Below are 6,754 nucleotides of genomic sequence, written 5' to 3'. Positions count from 1 at the left end.
CCCTCGTCGCCGCCTCCAGTCCTCCGCGCCGCCTCGCCGGGCCCCGCCGCCGGTGAGCCGGGCGTCGCCGCCCCTTCTCCTCCTTCCTCTCCCTCTCCCTCTCCCTCTTGCCTCTCTCTCTCTCAGATCTCTCTCTCTCTGCAGTGCGCCGTCCGCCGCGCCCTCCTCCTTCCCCTTCGCCGGCGAGCGCTCCGTCAGCCCCGAGCTCCCTCTCGAATTTCTCCAAGTCCCCGAATTTTTGCATTCTGTTGCATACTTCCTCATGGCATAACTCTCTGCATATAGCCTCGTTTCGCATGTGTAATATATAGAAATGTTTGCTTCGAGATGCTCTTCATTTTGTTCCATTGCATGATGTTCATTTGAGTCCATCTTGATGCCCAAATCTCTGGTGCAAGAGTGCTAGTTGCTGTTATCTGCTGTTACTTATCAGTACTTGAGGTTTTGTTATTTTTGTTGCATTTAATCTTCGCATCTTATGGGCATGAGCTCTGCATGTGTTTTGATTTATGCCATGCCATCTTTACAGAGGTGTATGCCATGTATTTTTGTGATCTCTGTGGTGACTAGCACAAGCATGCAAACTAGGCCTCGTGATGTTTCTGATTTCAGGGACTTGGTGATTTCTCTGTCTGCTGTTATTTTGTTGCTATGTATTCATGTGGGTACAGAGAGATCCATGCTCGTTTTGGAGATGTTCAGTAAGGATGTTTTGTAGATATTGTTGTAGTTGATCCATTAATGCCCTTGTTTGCATTTATGGAGTGCCATAGCATGACTCAATCTTGCTCTACTTTTGCTATAAAATGTTCCTGGCAGATTGTTTACGTGTTATTCAATTTTGCCAAGGTTGTTGTAGTTGTTTCATACATGCTATGTATTTGATCTTGCAATGGATAGATTCATAAACATACCATCTTGATGTAGGTATGCTTGTTTTGTCATGCATTGCGTTGTGGTGAGTGCATCAAGCTCACCAAGATGCCTTCATATTACTGTTTCTGCCATGCTCTGTTTTCTGTCAAGTCTGAAACCTGATAACGAAACTTGCTATGTTTACATGGTTGCCATCATATCTTCTGGTCTTTTTTGGCTTATGGTCAGTAAGAGACTTTTGTCATATGCATTTAGTAGATTCATGCCATGCCTTGTTTTCCTATGTTAAGTTCCTGTAGCATGTTGTTTTCGTGCTCTGAACATTGCTACCTGATGTTGTTTCAGCCATGTCCAATAATTTCACCAAGTCTGTGAACCTGTTATCTTTTGCACTTTTGTCATGCTTGTTTGAACCTGTTGTGTTGTGATCTAGCCGTAGCTTAGTGTTCATCTTTTGTCAAGCATCTCCTGTAGATTACTGCCATATGCTTTGTTGCTATGTTGGAGTGCTGTAGCATTGTTACTTATTGCATTCTAAGTGCTATCCTGCTGTTAATCACAGATTCATGTCATTCTTCTTTTGCTTGCCATTTGCAAACAGTGCATCCGTTTCTGGTGATCTTTATATCGATTTGAACCGAAATCATCTCATCTTTCTAGTGGCATACTTTTGCCAAGTTACTGCCTTGTTCATCATTTTTCTTCCGGAGCACGCATATGCATCGCATATCATATCTTGCATATCATACATGTTTTGCATCATGTTGCTTGTGCATTTCCCGTGATTGATTGTGGTTTCGTTGCTTGTGTTCTTGTTGTGGGTAGAGCCGGGAGACGAGTTCGTGAACGAGGAACCTGTTGAGTACGCTTACGAGGATCAAGCTTTCGACAACTCTGAGAACCTTGCAGGCAAGATGACCATACCCTCGAAATCACTTCTATCTTTGCTTTGCTAGTTGTTCGTTCTATTGCCACGCTGCGCTACCTACCACTTGCTATATCATGCCTCCCATATTGCCATGTCAAGCCTCTAAGCATCCTTTCCTAGCAAACCTTTGTTTGGCTATGTTACCGCTTTTGCTCAGCCCCTCTTATAGCGTTGTTAGTTGCAGGTGAAGATGAAGATTGCTCCATGTTGGATTATGTTTATGTTGGGATATCACAATATCTCTTATATTATTTAATGCATCTATATACTTGGTAAAGGGTGGAAGGCTCGGCCTTATGCCTGGTGTTTTGTTCCACTCTTGCCGCCCTAGTTTCCGTCATACCGGTGTTATGTTCCTTGATTTTGCGTTCCTTACGCGGTCGGGTGATTTATGGGACCCCCTTGACAGTTCGCTTTGAATAAAACTCCTCCAGAAAGGCCCAACCTTGATTTTACCATTTGCTACCACCTATCCCCTTTTCCTTTGGGTTCTGCAGACTCAAGGGTCATCTTTATTTTAGACCCCCCCGGGCCAGTGCTCCTTCGAGTGTTGGTCCGAACTGAGCTGCCTACGGGGCCACCTTGGCGAAACTTGAGGTCTGGTTTTACTCGTAGCTAGTCTCATCCGGTGTTGCCCTGAGAACGAGATATGTGCAGCTCCTATCGGGATTTGTCGGCACATCGGGCGGCTTTGCTGGTCTTGTTTTACCATTGTCGAAATGTCTTGTAAACCGGGATTCCGAGACTGATCGGGTCTTCCCGGGACAAGGAATATCCTTCGTTCACCGTGAAGCTTATAATGAGCTAAGTTGGGACACCCCTGCAGGGTACAAACTTTCGAGAGCCGTGCCCGCGGTTATGTGGCAGATGGGAATTTGTTAATATCCGGTTGTAGAGAACTTGACACCTGACTTAATTAAAATACATCAACCACGTGTGTAGCCGTGATGGTCTCTTCTCGGCGGAGTTCGAGAAGTGAACACGGTTCTTGTGCTATGTTTGGCGTAAGTAGGAGATTAGGATCACTTCTTGATCATTGCTAGCCTCACGACCGTTCCGTTGCTTCTCTTCTCGCTCTCATTTGCGTATGTTAGCCACCTATAGGAGATATGCCCTAGAGGCAGTAATAACAGTTATTTTGTATCTCCAAGTTTGTAATGAATGTTTATGATCCATGCTATAACTGCAATGATTCTCGAGTCTACAATATCCACGAGGCTCGGAGGGAACTCATATGCACGTGTGGTATAATAAACGGTAAAATATATTCCTAGTCTTGCCTCTAAGACTAGCTCAAGTATTGCATGATGATCCTGTTTCCTGATCATGGGCATGACTATGCCGGCAATTTTGAGGGCACAAGTTTGGTAGAACGCTTGTGTTGAATCAACCCGGATTGATGTTATGCTATGAGATACCTTCGTCACAAGTTTATGGTTAATATCATTGAGATAGTTAATGTTTGCATAATTCCTTAGACCATGAGAGTATCAAGTTCCTTCGTGCTTGCTTCGTGAACTTTGGGGTTTGTTAAACGTCATCCGTAACTGGGTGGCTATTACGGCAGCTTTCGAGTTCACGGAAAAGTATAGGAAGTAACAAGATAGCTCAAGATTGGGATTTGCTCCTCCGACGATGGAGAGATATACTCGGGCCCTCTCGGTGTAACGGTATCCATCATCGTCTGGCCAGACACATTGTGATTTGATCACTGGGATGCCGGAACACGGAAACGAGAAAAGAGAACAAAACCGGTAACGAGGTAACTTGCATGGTGGACAAATTGTTCGTCCATGGGCATGCAATAAATCTCACCTCGGGTGTTTGTGACATATCGCGAAGCAACAGGAATAGCTCACTGCAACTGGAGGTTCACTCGAATATTCATTCGTGTGGGTATAGGGGTCAATATGGGTGTCCACGGCTCCGATGTTGATCATTGATCGGAAGGGGTTCCAGGTCATGTCTATACTTCACCGAACCTATAGGGTCACACGCTTAAGGGTCATCTATCTGCTGAATACTAGACAGGGAGTCTGAGAGAAAATCACCGAAAAAGTTTCGGACACCGAAAAGTTTCGGACAACGGAATCGTACCGCAGAGAGAGGTCATTGGATAAGTTTCGATGATACCGAAAAGTTGTTTCGGGATACACCATTAAGTCAAATTGGTTTCGGCACATGCCTGATAATTCTTGGAGGATGCCAGAATCATTCTGGAAGCTTTTTGGAATTTTCTGAGATAAAAACCGGAAATGTTCCGGAGCTGCCGGAGCCACTTCAGATGCTTTTCGCAGATGAAAATCACTAAACCGGAATTGTTTCGGAACGCGTTGAAAATAATTTTGGTGGGTACTGGAAATGTTCTAAGCCCACATAAATATTTTCAGTTCGAACAGACGCTGAAAAATGTCGTCGTGAATAGTGAAAGTCCTTTTTGGGATATTTTATGGTGAGTCACCTTTTGGGATATCTCCAAAAGGCTTCTAGAAGGGCTTGGGGGCCAAGCATGCTCCTCATGGGGGTCCCCCAAGGGGGTTGGCCGGCCACATGTGTGGGGCTCCATGGAGCTCCACTTCACTCCCCATTATGCCCTTCATGTGTGACATTTGCATGGGCATTTTGGGTTTTTGTGAGCCATCCCTACCCTTTGGCTTTCCTATAAATAGAGGAGGAGTGGGCAGCCCAAAGCTCATCCCTTGCTCTCATACACATGCCATGCATTATCTGGCTTCTTCTCTCCCTCCCACGAAAAGTGTTTCGTAGAGCCGTAAGGCTGTCTGGGTTCCGGCAGGAACTAGTTCTGGACGGCGAAGCCCTACCGGATAGCTGACACCGTATGTGTGCGACCCTGTAGAGAGATTGTAGTTTCGATCTTTTTCCCGAGGGGCTGTTCGAGTGTCCTCCCGAAGGGCTGTCCGAGTCTCCGTCCGAGTTTCGAGGGTCCTCCTGAAGGGCTGTCCGCGACATTGTCCGGGGGACTGTCCGACCGCCTCCCGAAGGGCTGTCCGGAGAAGGAGTACATCCTCGCGGTTGGGAGGTTGTAAATCCTAGCTGCGGGGATCTGCATCGACGATCTACAACGACTCTTCTTCCGCTGCGCTTCGAGTCGGTACGGATCAGATCAAACCTTGTATGCAGTCTCCATAGTGGTCCTGGGCATGCTCGCTATACCGAAAATTTTCGTTTTCTGTCGCGTTCCCCTACACCACCTGATATGCTTAGTGCTTGCTGCAGCTCCACCTCATTACCCCATCCTTTCCTATAAGCTTAAATAGTCTTGATCTCGCGGGTGTGAGATTGCTGAGTCCTCGTGACTCACAGATACTTCCAAAACAGTTGCAGGTGCCGACGATGACAGTGCAGGTGACGCAACCGAGCTCAAGTGGGAGCTCGATGAAGATCTTGTTCGTTGTGTTGTTTCTTTTCATGTTGATCAGTAGTGGTGCCCATTTGGGACGATCAGGGATCTAGCAGTTGGGTTGTCTTCTTTTATTTTTGGTTCCGTAGTCAGACCTATGTGTGTATCTTGGATGATGTATGAATTTATTATGTATGATGTGAAGTGGCGATTGTAAGCCAACTCTTTATCCCATTCTTGTTCATTACATGGGATTGTGTGAAGATGACCCTTCTTGCGACAAAACCACAATGCGGTTATGCCTCTAAGTCGTGCCTCGACACGTGGGAGATATAGCCGCATCGTGGGCGTTACAGGCGCTGTGTGCAGGGCGTGGCAGCGGGGTTGTAGGTTGTGACGCTGGTAGCGTGGGCACTCGTCGGTGCCGCAGTGGCTGTGCGGTGGAGGCGGGGCTTCGTCCTTCGGGCGAATCGTGCAGGGCAGTCCCGGTCCGATCTGGCGCCGGCGGCCCGTCCGACGGCGAGGGCCGAGGCCGGCAGGGGCCATGGGCGGCTGGCGTTGCCGTGGATCCGTGGGCAGTGCTGGTGGCGTGGCTGAGGTGGTGGGGGTGCGTGCGCGTCCTGGAGTCCGGTCGGGCCTTCCTCCCCGGCTTCTGGACGACGGCGTGCGGCGCGGGCGGGCTTCTCTTGGGACCATCCTTGGCGGTGGATCTACCCTCCTCTTCGGCAGACATGCGGTTGTTGTGGCCTCTCGCCGGTCTACACCAGTAGCCATGGTGGGGCGAAACAGGGGTGCTTTGGCAGGGGCGGGGGGAGGGGGGGAGGGGTAGGTCGGTAGGCGAGACAGGGGCTCCGCCATTGTTGAGTCGCATGTCTCCGGCATAGGGGGTGCCAGTTGTGGCCGTGTGTCGCTCCTCCCCCTTCCTCTTTCCCCAGCCTGGTGCTTTCTGGCAACGCTTCAGGTGGGACGGGCGTTGTCGGTTCCGGTGGTGGTTGGAGTTGGCGGAGCTATTTGAAGCCACCCCTTTGATGTTTCTCAGGGCGGTTTGGGTGCAGAGCCGCGGCCCTGGCGATGGGAGGCGCATTGATTGGGCGCATTTGCGTGGCTTGGGCGCGGGCTAGCAGACATGGCCGCTCGGGCGGCATGGATGTGGGTGGTTGGCGGAGCGGGGGTGCGACGGAGGGGGTGAGAGCAGCAAGGTACATCACTTGCCCAATCTTTGTACTAGCCGTCGGCGGCGGAGTCCGCAGATGTTGTTACCTTCTTGCAGGCTCCGCCGCGGTACTCTCACTCCCTTCGTGTTGCTCTGGGTGAAAACTGGATCCATGGGATCAGACGCTAGCGGCTATCCGTGGTCCTGCCCTTCTTGGAGGCGCCGTTTTGGAGTCCCCGCTCCGGCGTTGGCCGTCTCACCTCTCCTCGGTGGATCACTCATGTGGTGGTCCGTCGGCTAGAAGTTGTTCTTCTGTGCTCATTCGTAGTATGCTTGGTAGTCATTGGGATGGTTTGTCGGCACCTTTGTATCTTGCTTTGGGTGTGTGTATCGGTCTTCTCGGATGTATGAGGTGATGGTTGCTTTATAATAAAAA

This window comes from Triticum aestivum, chromosome 6D (assembly GCF_018294505.1).
Source record: "Triticum aestivum cultivar Chinese Spring chromosome 6D, IWGSC CS RefSeq v2.1, whole genome shotgun sequence".
NCBI classification, from domain to species: domain Eukaryota; kingdom Viridiplantae; phylum Streptophyta; class Magnoliopsida; order Poales; family Poaceae; genus Triticum; species Triticum aestivum.
This window is presented reverse-complemented; position numbering follows the sequence as displayed.